An 18750-nucleotide genomic window follows, 5' to 3' on the forward strand; every position below is an offset into this window, starting at 1 on the left:
CAACAGGGCCCGTGAAGCGACAGCACCAGATGGACACTCTGCACCACTGATCACACCAGGCCATCATATCAGGAGGGCAATCTCATACTAGGCTCCGTCTGCAGCCCCAACTCCCAATCAGGAAATCCCAGGATGCCAAACAGCAAAATGGTGGAGAGGGGCTCCGCCCACTGATGCTCGGGCCGACAGGGGCCCGCACACTCCTTCTTTCGGGGGCCGGGGCAGCAGGCTATTCCCAGCAGTCACAGCGGGGGGCTGGGGCCTACCACAACAATGCACACTGTCCACCTCATAGAGCCCGGACTCCCCCTTTAGAATCACCACACCAGCTGACAGGGAGGGGGGGCCAACAGAATGCCAGAACTGATGGTGCCGCTATCGAGGCCTCCCGTCACCTTCTCTCTTCAGGCCCCCACCGTCTGCCGACCCGCAGACTGAACCCACGGACCGACGTCAGCTGCTCCCCTACTCCTCACCTCTCTTTACCAGGCGTTGGAACCACCGCACTCGGGGACAGCGGCGGCGGCGCGGGAGCAAACACCCGACACACGGGGGGGCTCGACCGCTACCACCACTCAGGGACTAGGATGCCGAACTGCCTCACGGGCTCAGTCCTGTCCAGACACCTCCGCCTCTCCTCCCAGTAGGTTCCGGGCACACCAAAGGGACATACGCTGCCGACACCCCCGCCGGCTCACCAGGCAGTCGGATCTGCTGGGCAGGAGACAGCCCCAGTAGCTTTGCGCCCCACAGCCCACCGGGGCGCTGCACGGCCGGGACCAGAGGCAATGGCGAAGACAGCCGCAATGTCGCACTCTGCTCAGAAAGGAGCACACGGCCGAAAGCAGAATCGTCCACAGACACCAGGGTGCACTGTGGATACCTCGGATGGGCACCAGGTAGAGCGATAGACAAAGCGATATGTTGGCGGCGCCGGAGGGACAGGAAAGCACGTCCTACTCCCCTGCCATCTTAGCCACCCCCTTTGATTCTTTAGGCAGTGATCCCAGTTCATCAGTCCATGCGGCAAGCGGGTTGTAATGTTTCCAATTGCCACACATGAGTATTTCAGTTTTTGAAGCATTCAATTTGAGATGGCTCCAAGTCATCCACTGATCCACGGATCTGAGACAGCTGAAAATTGGTGATTTTCCAATGTCTTTGGGGCATTCCAGTTGAAGGAGTATTTGCGTGTCATCTGCATACTTATAGCACGTGAGGTGAAATTTATTGATCAGTACTGGTAATGACTTCATGTAGATGTTAAAAAGTATGGGCGAGATGATAGAACCTTGAGGGACTCCTGCTTTTGTGGAGTACGGTTTGGATGAGAAAGGTGGGGTATGGATGACATTAGTTCTGTTTCGAAGGTAGGACTGGCTCCAGTCTAGAGCAGTTCCCTCTATGCCAGCTTCATAAAGTCTTTAACAAAGTAGATTTTGATGAACTTTGGCAATGGGAGAACAATATATTGATTAATCCAAGGAGCCCTGCTATAGTGCGCCTTTTTAACTTACATCTCCGGATAACTGTGCTGTGAATTACTTCTTGTTAAAGGCACTCACGAATTTAAATATGTTAAACGTTTTGCCCGGTTGCCCTGCCCTCCTGCCAGGCACACTGCGTTGCTGTTGAATTTTGAACAGAAACTGGCAGCACAAAAAACAGTTTCATGAAATTCTGCCATAATTCCTTTAGACGCATCCCATTTCCGTACTCCATTATAAAATTCTGCCTTAGCCTGCTCATTTGCACATGCCCTGGCATAGTTTACAGCTGATGAAAGCCACAATCTGTGAGGTGTGTTAGGCGTGTTGCTGATGTCACGTTCCTAAGGAGAAACATGAAACATGATTGGAAAGTGTCTGCATGCACTCTGCAAACCTGCACTCGTAGAGGATGTGACATGTTCCTTGCTTGGCTGATTAAATCATGTGACCCTGCCAGATCCACAGGCATGGAGAGGGAGCCACACATGCTTAGAAGAGTGACGTGCCTTAGCAGCAGTCGGGGGGGGGGGGGTGGGCACAGGGGTTTCCAAGTTAGAAGAGTGCATTGCAGTCCGTTGGAAGAGTTGTGGTTTAGGACTTCGTTATTCATGACTTGTCGTTGTTCGGACTTCGTTGTTCAGGTAAGTCGTCATTACAACTTCGTTGTATAGGATGTTTCCCCGAAGAGAAGTAGCGCAGCAACCCTGTTGCGGTCAACTGTATTATTTAGGTCATCCCAGATAGCAAGGAGGGCAGATTCAGTGCCTCTTCCCGGACGGGATCCTGTTTGGAAGTCTGAAAGTATGTAATTCTCTTCAATGAATTGTGACAACTGGGTGAACACCTCTCTTTCTATCAGTTTGCCCAGGAAAGGTCCCTTTGTAATGAGTCTGTAGTTGTCAGGGTTCAGCGGGTCCAAGTATGACTTTTTTTAGTTCTTCTGGAAATATTCCAGTAGTTAAGGAATCGTTGATGATTCTTCCTACTGGAGTGGCAGCCGAGGTTGTTAAAAGAATTATCTTAAAAGTTTGTGGCGGGCAGGGGTCAGAAGGGCTGTCGGTAGGCCTGCTTGCTTTGACCAGGTCCATAAATTCATCGTGTGAGATGTGTTGGAAGGAACAGAGAGGCTTGATTAGAGCATTCTTGCATTGTTGTTATGTACAAGGGTTAGTGCTGGTGCTTTATTTCTGTTTTAAGTATGAGTCCAATGTGTCTGCTTTATCCGTGTAATGATTTGCCAGTTTTTCTGTGAAATCTTGAGTAACAGGATGAGTTCCTTCTAGGCAGTTTGGTTTGCGAAATTCATTGAGTATTTGATAGAATTCTTTATTTGCCCATTTAGCGTTTTGAATTCTGTCTGAATAGTACCTTTTCGTGGCTTTTTTGATAGCCGACTTGTATAATCTGTTAATTTTCTGTAGGTGAAGTTTATCTTGTTTGGCGTTTATTTTGAGCCAGGTAAGTTGCAGCTTTCTAATTTGTTGTTTTATGTCTTTTATTTCTATGTTTCTCCAAGGCACTTTATTTCTTTTGTTCTGTTGTGTGGTTTTGAGTGGTATCAGGATGTCAAAAGCTTCCTGTAGCCACTCATATAGATTTTGAACAGAATCTATGGTTTCCAGATTTGTACTGGATGTTAGTTGTGATTCCAAGTGTTCCACATTGAGTTTGTTCTACGGCCGATAGATGGATGGATGTAAGGTAGTATTAGGTGAGTCGCTTAGCGTTGTTTTATGTTGGAAAGCAAGCAAGTGGTGGTCTGACCGTGTGACTGGAGTTATAGTTTGAAAGGTAACTAGTTCAGTTTTATCAAAAATGACATCTAGGATATGTCCAGCGGTGTGTGTTGGATTGTGGACAATCTGATGCAGATTCAATGCGTCTAGGCCAGTAGATTATTGCTTTTGGATGGGTCATATTGGGTTTATTAAACCAAATGTTAAGGTCACCCAGAACGCATAGGTTGGAGTGTATTGTTATCAGGTTTGAGACTACGTCTAGAAGTGCTTCTGGGAATGTTGCCTTGCTAGATGTAGGTATGTAAAGGAGCAGGAAGTTACAGGAGGAAGACGGTGTAGGATTGCATCTTGTTAGTAGAGCCTCACAATTCTTTATGGAGATGTTGTCAATTTTAGTGATATGTATTGTTTGCCTAAATACAACAGCTAGACCACCTCCTTTGTTGGCTAAACGATTTTGGGTGATTATTTGACAGCCTAGAGGAATGGCTTCATGCAGGACTGGAGCCATATCCTCTCCCAACCATAATTCGGTTGTGAATAGTATGTCTGGTTTTGCATCGGTGAAAAAGTCGTAGATGTGATGCTTGTTTTTAGAGAGGGATCGAGCATTTATTAGTAAACAGTTTAGTGAGTGGCCTTTGGTGATAGTTGGACTTTGTTTTGTAGAAGAGTGATTAGTATTGTGTGGGTTTGTAGCAGGTGTGTTTTTAGTGCTGGTATTAGCTGCATTAGGATAGCATGTAGCAGTTCTGTATCGTGTTCCTCGTCCAGCATGCTAAGAAGGCATTTTGATGGGTCTGCGTGTGTATGAGTTGGAGATGGTGTTTGAGAGTGAGTTGGAGTGCTGTGTTGGTTTTGTGGTGTAACATTGTTGTGAAGTAGACATGGGGATGCAACGTTGTGAGGTGTGGCATGTTGCTTATATTTTTTGTCTGTGTTTAAGGTGGAAGGTGTATGAGTCAGGAGAGGTGGTGCAGCATGTGGGTCATGTAGTAATGTTGTAAATTGTCCAATGGATGAGAGGCGGTTAGAAGAGAGGTGCTGTATTGCTGTATCTGTGTTAGGTGTGCATTTGGCATTGGAGTTTGTTCCTTTGTGTAGTTTGAAAGGTGGGTATATGTTTGTATTTTGTGATGGTAAGTATTATGAGGTGTTGCGATTTCAAGACCTTGTTGCACTGGTCTGTGTGATATGTTTTGCTTTTGAGGAGTAGTGAAAAGGGGTGCTGATGTATATGTTTCATGCAATGGATTTGGTTGTATAGTATTGTTTGTAAGAGGAGGTTGTGACATAGAGGGGGTGATGATGTGTTTATGAGTAGAGTGCATGTTGTATGTAGGAAGGAATGAAGTAGAGGTGAGAGTGTTTATCTTAGACTGGTTTGTTGCAAGAGTTACAAAGTGTGGTGGTGTGCAGTGTGTGTGTTGTGCGTTAGTGTTATTATGGTAGAAGGGAGAGGAGGGTGTTTGTTGGATAACTGATGGAAGGATGAATATATGTTTGTTAGTGATAAAAGGTGGTCTGTTAGGTGTAATTACAGCAGAGAGAGTGTGTCTGAATGGGATGTAGTTATGTATTGTGTTGATTGGCGCTGTGTTAGTGATGAGTGTATTGGTTAATGGTAAAGGATAGAGTTGTGTACTGTTTGTTGGTGATGGTGGATATGTGTGGTAGTTGGGATAGTAGGGTGTGTAGATGTGGTTTGGTTGGGTTTGTGGTGTATGCTGGTACATTAATCTGTGCATAGTGTTGTGCGTGGTGTACATTTGGTGTGAATGTGTGCTCTGTTTGTGGATGGTGTGGGCTGGGTATTGATAATTGTGAAAAAGAGCAGCATTTTTGGCCCTAGTCAAGACCAGTCTCGAACAGGCTTTTTAAACAGGCAGCAGCCCTTGTCTTCCCTGCCCTTAGCCGCGACGACCGGGCTGAGACGCCCTAAGCCATGCCTTTCATAGGCCTAGTAATCAGGTAAATCCCTTTAGCCAATGGGAACCCTAGCCCTAACACTATCCAATCACAACACTAGCCCTAAAATCTAGAACCAATAGGAGACCAGGACCTTACAGCCAATCTTAGCCCTAGTCCAAGCACCCAATCAGTTCAAAAACCCTGATCTCTACGTCCAATAAAGGCCCTAGCCCTACCAGTAGTCCCAACCCAAGTCCATCAACCAATGGCACAGGTAGCATTAGTCTTTACTTCCAATAGAAAGCCTAACCCTACTCTTAGTCCCAAAACTAGTCCAGCCACCAATCACACCAGAAGCCCTAGTCGCTACTTCTAATTAAAGGTCTAACCCTAGCCCTAGTCCCACCCTACTCCCAACAACCAATAACACGCCTATCCTCGCTAAGGAGAATGCACCAGCATCAAAACAACGAACCTGTAGGGCAAGAGTCAAAGACCACGAACGCTAGGCCACAGCGACACATTCCAAATGGGGATGTCAGCAGTGCAGGGACCTGAGACCAACACAATCCCCCCCAAGCAATACCCACAATAGGAACACAGAAAAACGGGCAACAAACCCGCTCCTACCATCCTTCAAAATCAAAAAAGGATCTGCAATGCGTTCTGCTATGCCAGAGATGTTGACCCGGAAGCGCAGCTATTGCAGGACCACCGGACTGAAGGGAAACCCGGAAGACACCACCAAGCTGGGAGATCACCAGCAGAAGCACTGCAACTGCCTCAGATCCATCCACTGAAGCCCCCCAAGCTCCGCCATAAAGGGAAAACACTGGAAAGTAAGTCTCTTTAGAGACAAAACATTAGGAGGGACCGAGCAGTGTTTTTATGTAGAAGAAGGAGGGGTATATTGGAGGCAAGGGAGCCTCATTGGTTGAGAGGGAAGGCGAGGGAGGGACTGGAGGTAATGCCTCTTTATGGTAGATTACTAAGTAGAGCATGGAGGACGGGAGAGCTGTTGTTTTCTGCTACTTAAGCGAATTTGTGGTGCACTCTCTATGGTAAGTGGGTTTAAGCTGTTTTTGAATATTTTATCTCTGTGTGCTACAATGAAGCATATGCTGCCTGTCATACGTAATTTACATAAGTCTGAAAAGTCAAGTAACTAGACTTGAACACAGTGTGCCCTGTCACCAGAATATATATATAACACATTTTTCAATATTTTTTAACATTAATACAAACTTTTTCAGATTTGTTTACCATCATTTATTTGAATTACACAAACACTACCAATATTTACATTTACTAATGTGTGTTCAACTATGTGAACCAATTACAAGTTTTTCTGCTTTCTTCTGCAGTGACAACATTTAATCATAAAACAATATTTATTCTTCCTTCCCAATGCATTTCGGGACCTAGTCCCTTCTTCAGGGCAATAACAAGTACAGGGGTTGGCATTAAAAATGCTTCTGCACCAAATATGAAAGACAAACAACTACGATGTGCAACTGCCTGCCCATATCGGAGAGTGGGAAGGGGGCAATGGTGATGAGACAAAGGGAGGATGCCCAATAACGCCTGCACTGCATCCTCAGCTTCACAAGAGAATATGGAGTTTTCTTTTAAAGATGTCAAAGTTCTGATAGAAGCTTGTGATCAGGAGCTGGTTATATATGCCCAGTTTTTCTCTTCCACGCGTCTGTGACCTGCTGTCTGCAGTTAGCCTTATCCACATATCTCAAGGTGGGCTCTGTGGATGGGACCCATTCAGGGTTTACTGAAAACCACGGGTGGCCAGAAGGAGAGCATTTGGGGAATATGAAAAGGGTTGAGTACAAAGTCCTGCTTAAAGGTGGGCTCTGGATCTTCACAAGACTAACTCAGGGTGGCATCTCTTCTTCCCATCCACGGGTTTCTTCTTCTTGTCATTGATTGATCATGTCATCATGTAGAGGAGACAGTAGACAAAACATGGTGGAAGAAATATTCAATTTCCAACTGAATTTCAAAGGCATACTTTGAAAAGTGCTTAAAGAACACTCCCTGAGATGCAGACCCTTCGCACAGGAGGGTTCCGAAGTGCTCACTCTAATTGACACAGCAGTACAGTAAAGTTAAAATTGTTAGAGATAACATTCTTTTTAGTGAATAAAGTTTAGTGTAAGAAAAAGGGACCTATATTAAGAAAGATTTATGACTGTTCTTTCATTTACCAGAGAGGAACTATGAATCAATCAATCAATCAATCAATCATAGCATTTGTATAGCGCACTAAATACCCGTGAGTGTCTCAAGGCGCAGGGGTGGAGGGGGGTGGAGAAGCTGCTACTGCTCGAAGAGCCAGGTCTTGAGGAGTCTTCTGAAGGTCAGAAGGTCAGAAGGTCTGCTGCAGGCGGATGGGGAGGGTGTTCCATGTTATGGCAGCGAGGTGGGAGAATGATTTGCCGCTGGCGGTCACTCTTTGGATGCAGGGGACGGTGGCAAGGGCGTGGTCTGCGGAGCGTAGATGGCGGGTGGGGGTGTAGAGGCTGAGTCGGCTGTTGAGGTACACTGGTCCGGTGTTGTGGAGTGCCTTGTGTGCGTGGGTGAGGAGTTTGAAGGTTATCCTCTTGTTGACAGGGAGCCAGTGCAGGTCTCTCAGGTGGGGTGTGATGTGGCTGTGGCGAAGGTTGTTGAGGATCAGGCATGCGGAGGTGATCTGGATGCGTTGGAGCCGTTTCAGAAGTTTGGCCGGGGCTACTGCGTAGAGTGTGTTTCCGTAGTCCAGTCTACTGCTGAAGAGGGCCTGGGTGACCATACTTCTTGTTTCAGTGGGGAGCCACTTGAAGATCCTGCGAGGGGTGTTAAAACAAGAGGAGATGGCGTTGACCTGCTTCGTCATGGAAAGGGTAGAGTCGAGGATGACCCCTCGGTTGCCTGTGTGGTCGGTGGGTGTGGCGGGAGCTCCTAGTGCAGTTGGCCACCAGGATTCGTCCCAGGCGGAGGGCGTGGATCCGAGGATGAGGATCTCCGTCTTGTCCGAGTTCAGCTTCATTCGGCTGTTCCTCATCCAGTCGGCGACGGCCTTCATTCCTTTGTGGTGGTTGGTTTTGGCAGTGTGGGGGTCTTTGGTGAGGGAGAGGATCAGCTGGGTGTCGTCGGCGTAGGAGATGATGTTGAGGGTGTGCCGTCGTGCAACGTGGGTGAGCAGTGCCATGTAGACGTTGAACAACGTTGGGCTGAGGGATGAGCCTTGGGGTATGCCGCAGATGCTCCCGGTGGCTTCGGACCAAGGGAGAGAGGCGGACGCTCGGTGTTCTGCCGGAGAGGAAGGAGGTGGTCCAGTCCAGGACCTTTTCTTGGATTCTGCCGGCTGACAGGTCCAGGAGGATGAGGGCCTTTGTTTCTCCGTTGTCAAGCAGGATCCTGATGTCATCGGTGGTGGCAATGAGGGCAGTTTCGGTGCTGTGGTTGCTGCGGAACCCGGACTGGGACGGGTCCAGGATGTTGTTCTCCTCAAGGAAGTTGGTCATTTGTTTGTTTGTTGATGGCCTTTTCGATGACCTTTGCCGGGAACGGGAGCAGGGAGATGGGACGGACGTTCATGAGGTACTTGGGGTCCGCCTTGGGTTTCTTGAGTATGGCGTTGATCTCTGGGTGCTTGCAGCTCTCCGGGAAGGTCGCTGTCTCGAAGGAGATGTTGATGGTTTTCCGGAGCTGGAGTGCGATGGTGCTGCTGGCTTTGTTGAAGATGTGGTGTGGACATGGGTCTTCCAGGGATCCGGAGTGGATGGTGTTCATGATCTTGAGGGTGTCGTCGTCGTTGATGTTGGTCCAGGAGAGCAGGCGGTTGGTGCGGGTGGTGGTCGTGGGAGCGGGTTTCTCAGTGGTTGTCGGGGTGCTGGCGGCGTCGAAGCTGTCGTGGATGCCTGCGATCTTGCGATGGAAGAAGGTGGCCAGAGAGTCGCACAGGTCTAGTGAAGGTGGGATGTCATTGGTGTTGGAGCTGGGATTGGAGAATTCCTTCACGATGTTGTAAAGCTCTTTGCTGTTGTGTGCATTGTTGTCTTTAAAGGAGGTCCTTTTGGCGGATCTGATGAGGTGGTGGTGTCTGCGGGTGGCGTTCTTGTGGGCTGTGTAGCTTTCTGGAGTTCGTTCATGGATCCAGTTTTTTTGAGTTTTCTGCAGGGTCGCTTGGAGGCCTGGAGGTTTTCGGTGAACCAGCTGGCTTTCTTGTTGGTGTGGGTGTTGGAGGACTTCTTGAGCGGGGCGAGGGTGTTGGTGCAGTCGTTGATCCACTGTCTGAGGTTACGGGCTGCGGCTTCGGGGTCGGTCTTGTCTGTGAGAGCTCTGGGCAAGGGTGGTGGTTAGCTGGTCTTTGGTGACTTTGCTCCCTTAATGTCAGCATGGTTTTGGTGTTAAGAGCCAGCTGCCCCATTTGTATGTGTCTGTAGTCAGCAAGGGCCCTGTTGCTGTCAGTATATATGTTTTTGTTTTAAGAACCGGCAGTCCACCTCTGTGTGTCTGTAGTCAGCGAGGGGCCTTGGTGCTGTCAGTATATACCTTTTGGTGTTAAGAACCGGCTGTCTACCTCTGTGTGTCTGTAGTCAGCGAGGGCCCCCTGTTGCTGTCAGTATATATGTGTTGGTGTTAAGAGCCAGCTGCCCCACCTGTATGTGTCTGTAGTCAGCTAGGGCCCTGTTGCTGTCCATATATATGTTTTGGTGTTAAGAACCATCTCTCTGCCTATATCTGTCTGTTGTCACCGAGGGCCCTGTTGCTGTCAGTTTATATTTTTTGGTGTTAAGAGCCAGCTGCCCCACTTGTATGTGTCTGTAGTCAGCGAGGGGCACTTTCATGCTGTCAGTATATATGTTTTGATGTTAAGAACCGGCAGTCCACCTCTGTGTGTCTGTAGTCAGCGAGGGTCCCCTGTTGCTGTCAGTATATATGTGTTGGTGTTAAGAGCCAGCTGCCCCACCTGTATGTGTCCGTAGTCAGCGAGGGCCCTGTTGCTGTCAGTATATATGTTTTGGTGTTAAGAACCGGATGTCCGCATACTTGTGTCTGTAGTCACCGAGGGCCCTGTTGCTGTCAGTATATATGTTTTGGTGTTAAGAACCATCTGTCCATCTGCTTGTGTCTGCAGTCACCGAGGGTCCTGTTGCTGTCAGTATATATGTTTTGTTGTTAAGAACCATCTGTCCGCCTGCTTGTGTCTGTAGTCACCGAGGGTCCTGTTGCTGTCAGTATATATGTTTTGGTGTTAATAACCGTCTCTCTGCCTATATCTGTCTGTAGTCACCGAGGGCCCTGTTGCTGTCAGTATATATTTTTTGGTGTTGACAGCCAGCTGCTCCACTTGTATGTGTCTGTAGTCAGCGAGGGGCCCTTTCTTGTTCCTTCTGTAACCCCTGCCCGCTCCCCCTCTGTTTTTTCCGCCGCTGCGTCCCCTGCGGCCCCACCCCCCTGCTTTCCCACTCGCCGCCCCGCTCCCACCTCCCAGCTGCTCCTCCCTTCCACATCCCCTCATATGGAAGCCGTGCAGCAGGCAGCCAAAAGCACGCCTAAGGCAAGCCCGTCTGTGCCTGTCCTTACGTGGACCGCGCCCAGAGCCAGAACTCCTGGCCCTCATGACCACCACAACACCTGTCTTCACGACAACTCCAGCGCCCTCCATGCACTCAACGGCGGACGATCATGCACCTGCTGCCTGGCTACCCCGAAGCGCACCCAAGGACCCTTCTCCTGCCAGAACTGCAGCTTCACCAGCATCCGGCCCGCCAACCCACCTACCAAAGAACCCAACTTCCTCAGATGCATCATGCTCAACACCCGCTCCGCCCTCAAACATGCCGTTGAACTCTGGGACCTACTCAACACCAACGCCCCAGACATTGCCTTCCTTACAGAGACCTGGCTGAACCCTCCTCGGCACCCGACATCGCCGCAGCCATCCGGGAAGGCTACAAGAACACCCACAAGGACCGCACCAATGGAGTAGGAAGAGGAATTGCCATCGTCCACAGGAACACCCTCAAAATCTCAACATACACCGACGATGCCCTCAACACCGCCAAACACCTGCACTTCCAGATCCACACCGACCCCAAAACACTCTCAGAGGTACCCTCGTCTACAGACCCCCCGGACCCCGACCGAAGTTCAGCGACTCCATCGCCGACTTAATCAGAACACACGCCCTCGCCTCCACGGACTACATTCTCCTTGGGGACCTGAACTTCCACCTCGAGAACAACAACCACTCCAACTCTTCCATCCTGATCGACAACCCCGCCAACCTTGGATTCAGACAACTCGTCACAACACCCATCCACTCCACCAGCCACACGCTTGACCCTATCTTCTCAGCAAGCTCCCACGTCTTCTTCAACCACACCACTGGACCAATCACCATTGCATCCACTTCACCTTCCGGAAACCCACCACACATCACCGCACCCAGCAGATGCCTCACCGGTGTCGGTGACTACAGACACAAGTATGCGGACATCCGGTTCTTAACACCAAAACATATATACTGACAGCAACAGGGCCCTCGCTGACTACGGACACATACAGGTGGGGCAGCTGGCTCTTAACACCAACACATATATACTGACAGCAACAGGGGACCCTCGCTGACTACAGACACACAGAGGTGGACTGCCGGTTCTTAACATCAAAACATATATACTGACAGCATGAAAGTGCCCCTCGCTGACTACAGACACATACAAGTGGGGCAGCTGGCTCTTAACACCAAAAAATATAAACTGACAGCAACAGGGCCCTCGGTGACAACAGACAGATATAGGCAGAGAGATGGTTCTTAACACCAAAACATATATATGGACAGCAACAGGGCCCTAGCTGACTACAGACACATACAGGTGGGGCAGCTGGCTCTTAACACCAACACATATATACTGACAGCAACAGGGGGCCCTCGCTGACTACAGACACACAGAGGTAGACAGCCGGTTCTTAACACCAAAAGGTATATACTGACAGCACCAAGGCCCCTCGCTGACTACAGACACACAGAGGTGGACTGCCGGTTCTTAAAACAAAAACATATATACTGACAGCAACAGGGCCCTTGCTGACTACAGACACATACAAATGGGGCAGCTGGCTCTTAACACCAAAACCATGCTGACATTAAGGGAGACCCCTCGCTGACTACAGACACACACAAGCGGACAGCTGGCTCTGAACACCAAAGCATGCTGACATCAAGAGAGGAGCTTTCACTAATTTGGACACCTACTCAGCGACAGGGAGGGGTGTCCCTCGCTAGGCACAGAAATACACTTTAACAATGAACAGTGCCTCTCAGTGACCATCCAAACGTACTCATAACAAGTGAGAGCCTCTCGCCTGACCACAGAAACACAAATCCGATATGGGATACCACGCATTTACCTCATTATAAATAAATCCACCATGCTACCCAATTCAAAGCACGACGATGCCATACTGATGATAAAATGCACTATGCTAATGAACGTGCGCGCGCACACAGAGCTTCACAAACTCTGCTTGTTTATGAGGCACATAAAAAAGCTAACGAAAAGAGAGCGAGAGCAGCCCTGTTCTATTCTTCTGATCCAATGATCAGAAAGAAGTAAAGCTCCAAAATGTCTTTTTTTTTTACATTTCTATTCATGCCACCCCTGAGGGATTTCGTTTCTATGTTTCCCTTTCTTGATCTGTCAGGAAAACCTATGGAAAAGTGCCAGGCCCAGGCGCCGAGCTGTGTGCCCGCGCCCCCGACGGGCAGAGTCGCTTCCAAGCAAGCCTAGCACCTGAGGCCTCGGGCCACTTGCTACCTTTAGGGCAAGTGGCACCGAGTCGAGCTGCCGGCCTGGGGAGAGGGTGTGCTCGACAGCTGGGCCGAGGCGATTGAAGACATGTGTGCTTAGCACCTGGGCCTCCTGTCTGTTGGCACGGGATGCACGCTCATCCCAGGCACGGAGCTCGCCGTCTGTTCCGCACCTGGCCTCTTGGAGAGGTGCGCCATGCAGGGGCAGGAATCCTGCACTGGACCGGGGAGGTTGCCCCTCGACCACGACGCACTCCTCGCCATGCAGCTGCAGTCGCATCCCCACTTTCACCATGGCAGAAGGGAGAGAGGGGGCTGCATCTGAACCCCAATCAAACCATGCCCGGGCCGCAGCTGCTGCCGCCATGCCTGAGGGGGCTGGGCATACGATGGGTTGGCGTCCACGAAGGCTCGTCTGGCTGCTTAGAAAGTCTGGGCTATCCACGGCACAAATGAGCGTGGAAGGGTGGAGAGTGGGCACAGGCGAGGCCTTTTGAGCTCCTGAGCCATAAACTAGACCGGCCCTGTGTCTGCATCGTTCCCTACCAGCAAAGAAAAGAGGCTGCTTTCACATTTCTCCATCACAGGGCAAGTCACGTACACTGCACACTGCAAAAATTGGGAGGGGGTGGAAGGGACGGGGAGAAATGCAGCGGCTGCATGTCCTCGGCTCTGGCAGGGCAGGGAGAGGCTGCAGGAGGTTCCTGACAAGAAAGGAGCATTATGTGAACCCACCCGCCCTCCCTAGCTCCTAGAAAAAAATGGCGGCCGTAAACATCCTGGGGGAAAAAAATAAGACAACACCCACCACCGCATGACGTTCACAAAGGGGCCGAGAGGGAAAAAAATCGCCGGAAAGCCCACGAATCGCCTCGGACAATGACGGACAGATCTCTCTTACAATGGCTAGCCTCCATTTATGGAGCTATCCAATGGAAGAGAGAGGCGGGACAAAGCCACACACTGTTCTAACATAAGATTTCGCCTGCGCGAACGCTGCTGCGCAGAGGACGCCAGGCGAAACCTAGAAATAGGGGCACAAAGGACAACAGTGCTGGAGAAAATCAAGAAGACAGGCAAGACAACCAAATAAACACAATAAACACAGTCCTAACAATTGGCAGAGCGGAATGCAGAAAGCAGGCAATGACAAGTGGGGCATGAACCAAATGCGAGCAGCAGCAGCAATGGGCTCAGGGCACATAGGTGGGACTGTGTGGCGGTGAGAGGAGCGATCTGACTGGTCCAGATAAACGTGGGGAAAACTAAGTTCATGTTTTTTTCTAGGAAAAAACCAATACGTAGTAGTGTACAACTAAATAAGATCAACCTGGAACAAGTTGACACGATGACGTATCTGGGGGTCACCCTAGACTGCCGACTGTCCTGGAAACAACAAATTGAGACCCAACAGTTAAAACTAGCCCAACTGACTGGCTGTCTCTTGCGCGAGCAAAAGAAGTCAATTACTAAAAGGGTAGTCCCCGCCCTACAAATATATGATGTCAAAATTAATGCAGCGACTCTTTACGGGGCAGAGCTATGGGGCTTCATGGACCTCTCAAGTCTGTATAGAATACAGTGTAGATTCCTTCGTAACCTGGTGGGGTTGCCTCAATCAACCCCACTGATCCCACTTTGCCATGACATGGGTTGCCTTCCAATAACAGACATGGCAAGGTACAGAGAAGTGTCCACTTCGAGGCGACTATGGACATCGGAGGATCTGGCTCTCTTTGCAAAGGAGCTATCCGAGGTGAAGGCTATGGGGGGCGCGGAGAGAATCCCATGGCTTCGCTCGGTGAAAAAGAGTCTGTTTGACATGGGCTTGAGTCATCTGTGGGCCACACCAGGCACAAATAACTTCCCCTCGAAAAAGAAATTTAAGGGTTTATTTTGGGCCTCAACTCGTCTGTCCTTGGCACATGCCTCTAGTTCCGAAAATCTAACAGGACGATTCCTAAGGTTTAAGCTGGATCCAGCCCGTGAGATATATTGGGACCTTATCTCCAGGCCTGTGGACAAAAAATTGTACCACCAATTTCGGGTGGGCTCACTACCCCTTAAATCCTTCAGTTCATCCTGGGGCAATGACTCGACAAATTTTTGTAGCCACTGCCCCGGTTGTAAGGAAACAGAGGGCCATTTTTTGTTTGCCTGTCCCCAATACAGAGAACCCCGCTCGAAATGGCTAAAACCAATTTTTAAACGCTTGATATGCAAAAATTCCTCGGACGCAATATGGGCGTTAAAAACTAACACTACTGATTTCACCGTTATATGCTTGGCCAAGTATTTAGGTTGGGCATGGGCAATCAGAGTTAGAAAAAATCGAACTGCCTCATGATCACAAAGTGCAATGTATATAGTGGCTCTTTTTTTTTGTACATGTTGAATCCTTTCTCTTTCTTTTTATGACTAGTTATATTTAATGTCTTGTTTCTTAGAATAATGGTTTAATAACTTTTTAAATGTGGATTTTAGGCTTACCGAATATATGTCGATAATGCACTGATTTCATCTTTTTAATAAGATTTTGTAAAATTTGGAGATTGTAACTGTTTTTGAATGTTTATAAAAATTTGTCTTTTATGATTTTATCATCGAAATAAAGACATTAAAACCTGAACCTGAAAAACCTGACTGGTTACAGGGTCAAGGGTCGCTCCCCATTCCTTTTTGCTTGCAGCCTACTTCGGTGGCACAGTTACACTGTGTGGAGACAATATGTGTCTTCCCTTTGAATCTTTTGTTTGTGAACAATTTGTTAGAAGCCAATTGTCTTGCAAATCTTTTGTTTCAGCCAGTTGAATCGCTCATAATCAGTTACACAGTGCTCCAGTTACCTGTTCTGAATCAAGGGAAAAGAAACGGAGTCCCAGGGAGACACATATATTTCATTTACAAGTAGAGACACTGCAGGCCGGGTGGGACTCCCAGCATTGTGCACCATAAAACTTAGAGGCAGACTGTGTCATTGGCGGGAAAGCATATTTGTTTCCAGGGAGACTGGTGCCTCAGTTGGGACGGAATGGGGGACAGTCAGTAAAATGGCCTATAATTAAATTTCCAGGCAGACTGGAAAGAATGAAGTTTTTCCAGGATGATTGGTTTCTGTAGTTTTTAATGCCATACGTCACTCATGCATAGTGTGCAGTGTGAAAAGAGTCACTCTTATGTAACTGTATGAGTTCCGTTTGTTGGAGGGTCACGATTCAGAGCTGAAGAGTTCCGGCCAGATGCAGTTAGGATTAATCACAGTGCCTGTCAGTGGGTCATAAAGGGATTTGGAATACATGCCCATTCAATCCTTGGCTTCTTTGCAGGGCACCCAGTGCAATTGTCAGGTGTAGCAATAGTGATTTTGAAGCTATGCAACAATGTGTGAAGGAGGTAGACAGCTGTCAAAATACTGACAGAGTGAAAGTTAAGGAAAATGCAGTGCGTCTATGTTTGTGGGTGCATTGTGTTTGTGGGGGGTATTGGTGAAGTGAAGGAGATGCGAGGACGTACATGTGGGAGAGTACAAAGAGGGTATTGAAAAGAAAAGAGATGAGGTGTGAAAACATGCAGAGTGAGTGTTTCAGAAAGATATGAGGAGAAAAAGAACGTAAATGTCTAACAAAGAGACTGTAGAAGTGAGTGGTGTGAAGATTAGAATGAGAATTATTGAGACACTCCAAAGACCTTGCCCCTTCCAAAGACCATAGTAATGTTTAATTCACAGGTTGCTGAAAAAGTGTAAATTACAATGAAAGGAAACACGCACACAACGTTCATGATTAGCCGTTAAGTGCCCCTCGCAGTTGTTTTATCTGTGGTCCCCTTTGTGCCCAACTAGAAATCGCAGCTATTTTAAGTCTGTTGGAGCAGGATGACATGTAATAACCGTTACAGTCCATAGTTCTTCTGCTTCAGAGGAAAAATGTCCTGATTTCTGGACCGATATCCGGTCAGACCGTGCATTTTTATTATTATTTTTTGTTGTCTGTGTTACCAAACTGCACATTACGTTGGTTGTTAGAGCACCCTAAGCTGAGGCAGTAACTTGTATTTTAAATATATTTGTCATAGACTAAATCCCAAAAGTTGACGCTAGTCTAGAGTTGAGATTCACTTAAAACAAACTCCGGGTTTTCAATCTCTGTGATGAATAAGGAGACCCCTCCTAAAAGGCTCAACAAAGCACCACTGATTCTCTGTTTACTCGTCAAAGTGGTAATCACGCTCTGAGCCTCGCCAAACAAAGGCTGCACTTTAAAGTGCTGGGCAGTCCCTCCCCTGGGGGAGAGGGGCTTTAATCAGAGTCTTCCAGATAAGAGCAAACCCCTGGGTTTTTTGCATAAGCACAAAGGGGCTTCCTGCCAATTCAAATGGAAATGGGCGCGCTGTCTGCACCGAGACGGCCCAAAACAATAACGCAAACATCCTTCCAGCCTGTCAAGTGCTGCCTTTGGGAGTTTCGACAGAGTCGGCCTGGGAATGTTTCTACCTGCAAAACTCACTGCTCCTTCATGTGTGGCGTACATTAGTAAATGGACCACCAGTGAGCGAGGTGAATCTCCAAGGAATTAAACAAGCATTGGCAAAGCCAAAAGGGGTTGGATGTCACTGTCAAACGTTTTGCTTTGTCAATGACTGTTTCTTTTTGTCATGGGTTTTCCAAAACGTTATAGTTTAGAAAGTTGATGAGCTCTCATCAATCAAAAAGTGGCTCAAATGAAATATATATTTTTGGTCTTAAAAACACCCACATTGCCATTGTAGTACCTGGCACTGTAATGTGACAGGCACTAGTTCTATGTCTATGGATGCGCCCCTCCTTTGAAAGGGCAGAGAGCCGACACTGAAGATGGCAATTGCTGAACTGGGCTGACCTAATGTCCCATGCTGTTTGCTGTAGTAAGAGAAAACAAAATAGGAATGAGACAATAACAGACCAATGAATGAAGAGGCCTGGTTGAAAGTCCCTATATGTAAATATGTTACAGATATAATTTTAGTAAGATCAAAAAGTTTTGGCGCATGCCAGACATAAAAAACAGCCTCTTTCATTACATTTCAGGCAAGTATGTCTGCATATAAATAGCCAATGTGTGCCAAAAGATGTAGGAGTGATAAATCCCAACCACAAATGCTTTTGGCAACAGAGATATAATAGCCATTATATCTTCACAGAGAGAAATACATGAATCAATGTTAACAATAAACAGACAAGAGGACTGTAATAGTATCAGAACATGAACAACCATGAACCAAAGATGACTGAATGCAGCCTAGGATATTATTTATTTTTCATTTTTGATATTTAATAAAGCGCGAACAAATGCCCGCAGGCGTCTCGGCGCTGATACTATTGCAGACTTCTCCTATGCTGGGCTTCATACTTTTAGAGGTTAAACAACCAGGTTTTCAATTGCTTTCTGAATGACAAGAGGTTTGGGCTAGTTCTGATGGATTGGGGGAGTGTGTTCCATAATTTCGGGGCAACAACCAGAAAACGTCGATCTCCCCAAGTGACCAATTTAGTACGGGGTACCACCAAATCGTTCGATTTAGCTGAACGGAGAGGTCGAGGAGGATTGTATGGAGTGAGGTGGTCTCTCAGGAATTGAGGTGCTTGTTGGTGCAGTGATTTATAAACTATGCACAAGGTCTTAAATTTGACTCTGTTCCTGATGGGGAGCCAGTGATAGCTTCTTATGGTGTTGGCTATAGGTTTGTATCTGGGAATTCCCGAAAGAAGTCTGGCAGCTGCGTTCTGCACTGTCTGCATTTTCTTAATGACCCTGATTTG

Source organism: Lissotriton vulgaris, chromosome 5 (genome assembly GCF_964263255.1).
Source record: "Lissotriton vulgaris chromosome 5, aLisVul1.2, whole genome shotgun sequence".
NCBI lineage: Eukaryota > Metazoa > Chordata > Amphibia > Caudata > Salamandridae > Lissotriton > Lissotriton vulgaris.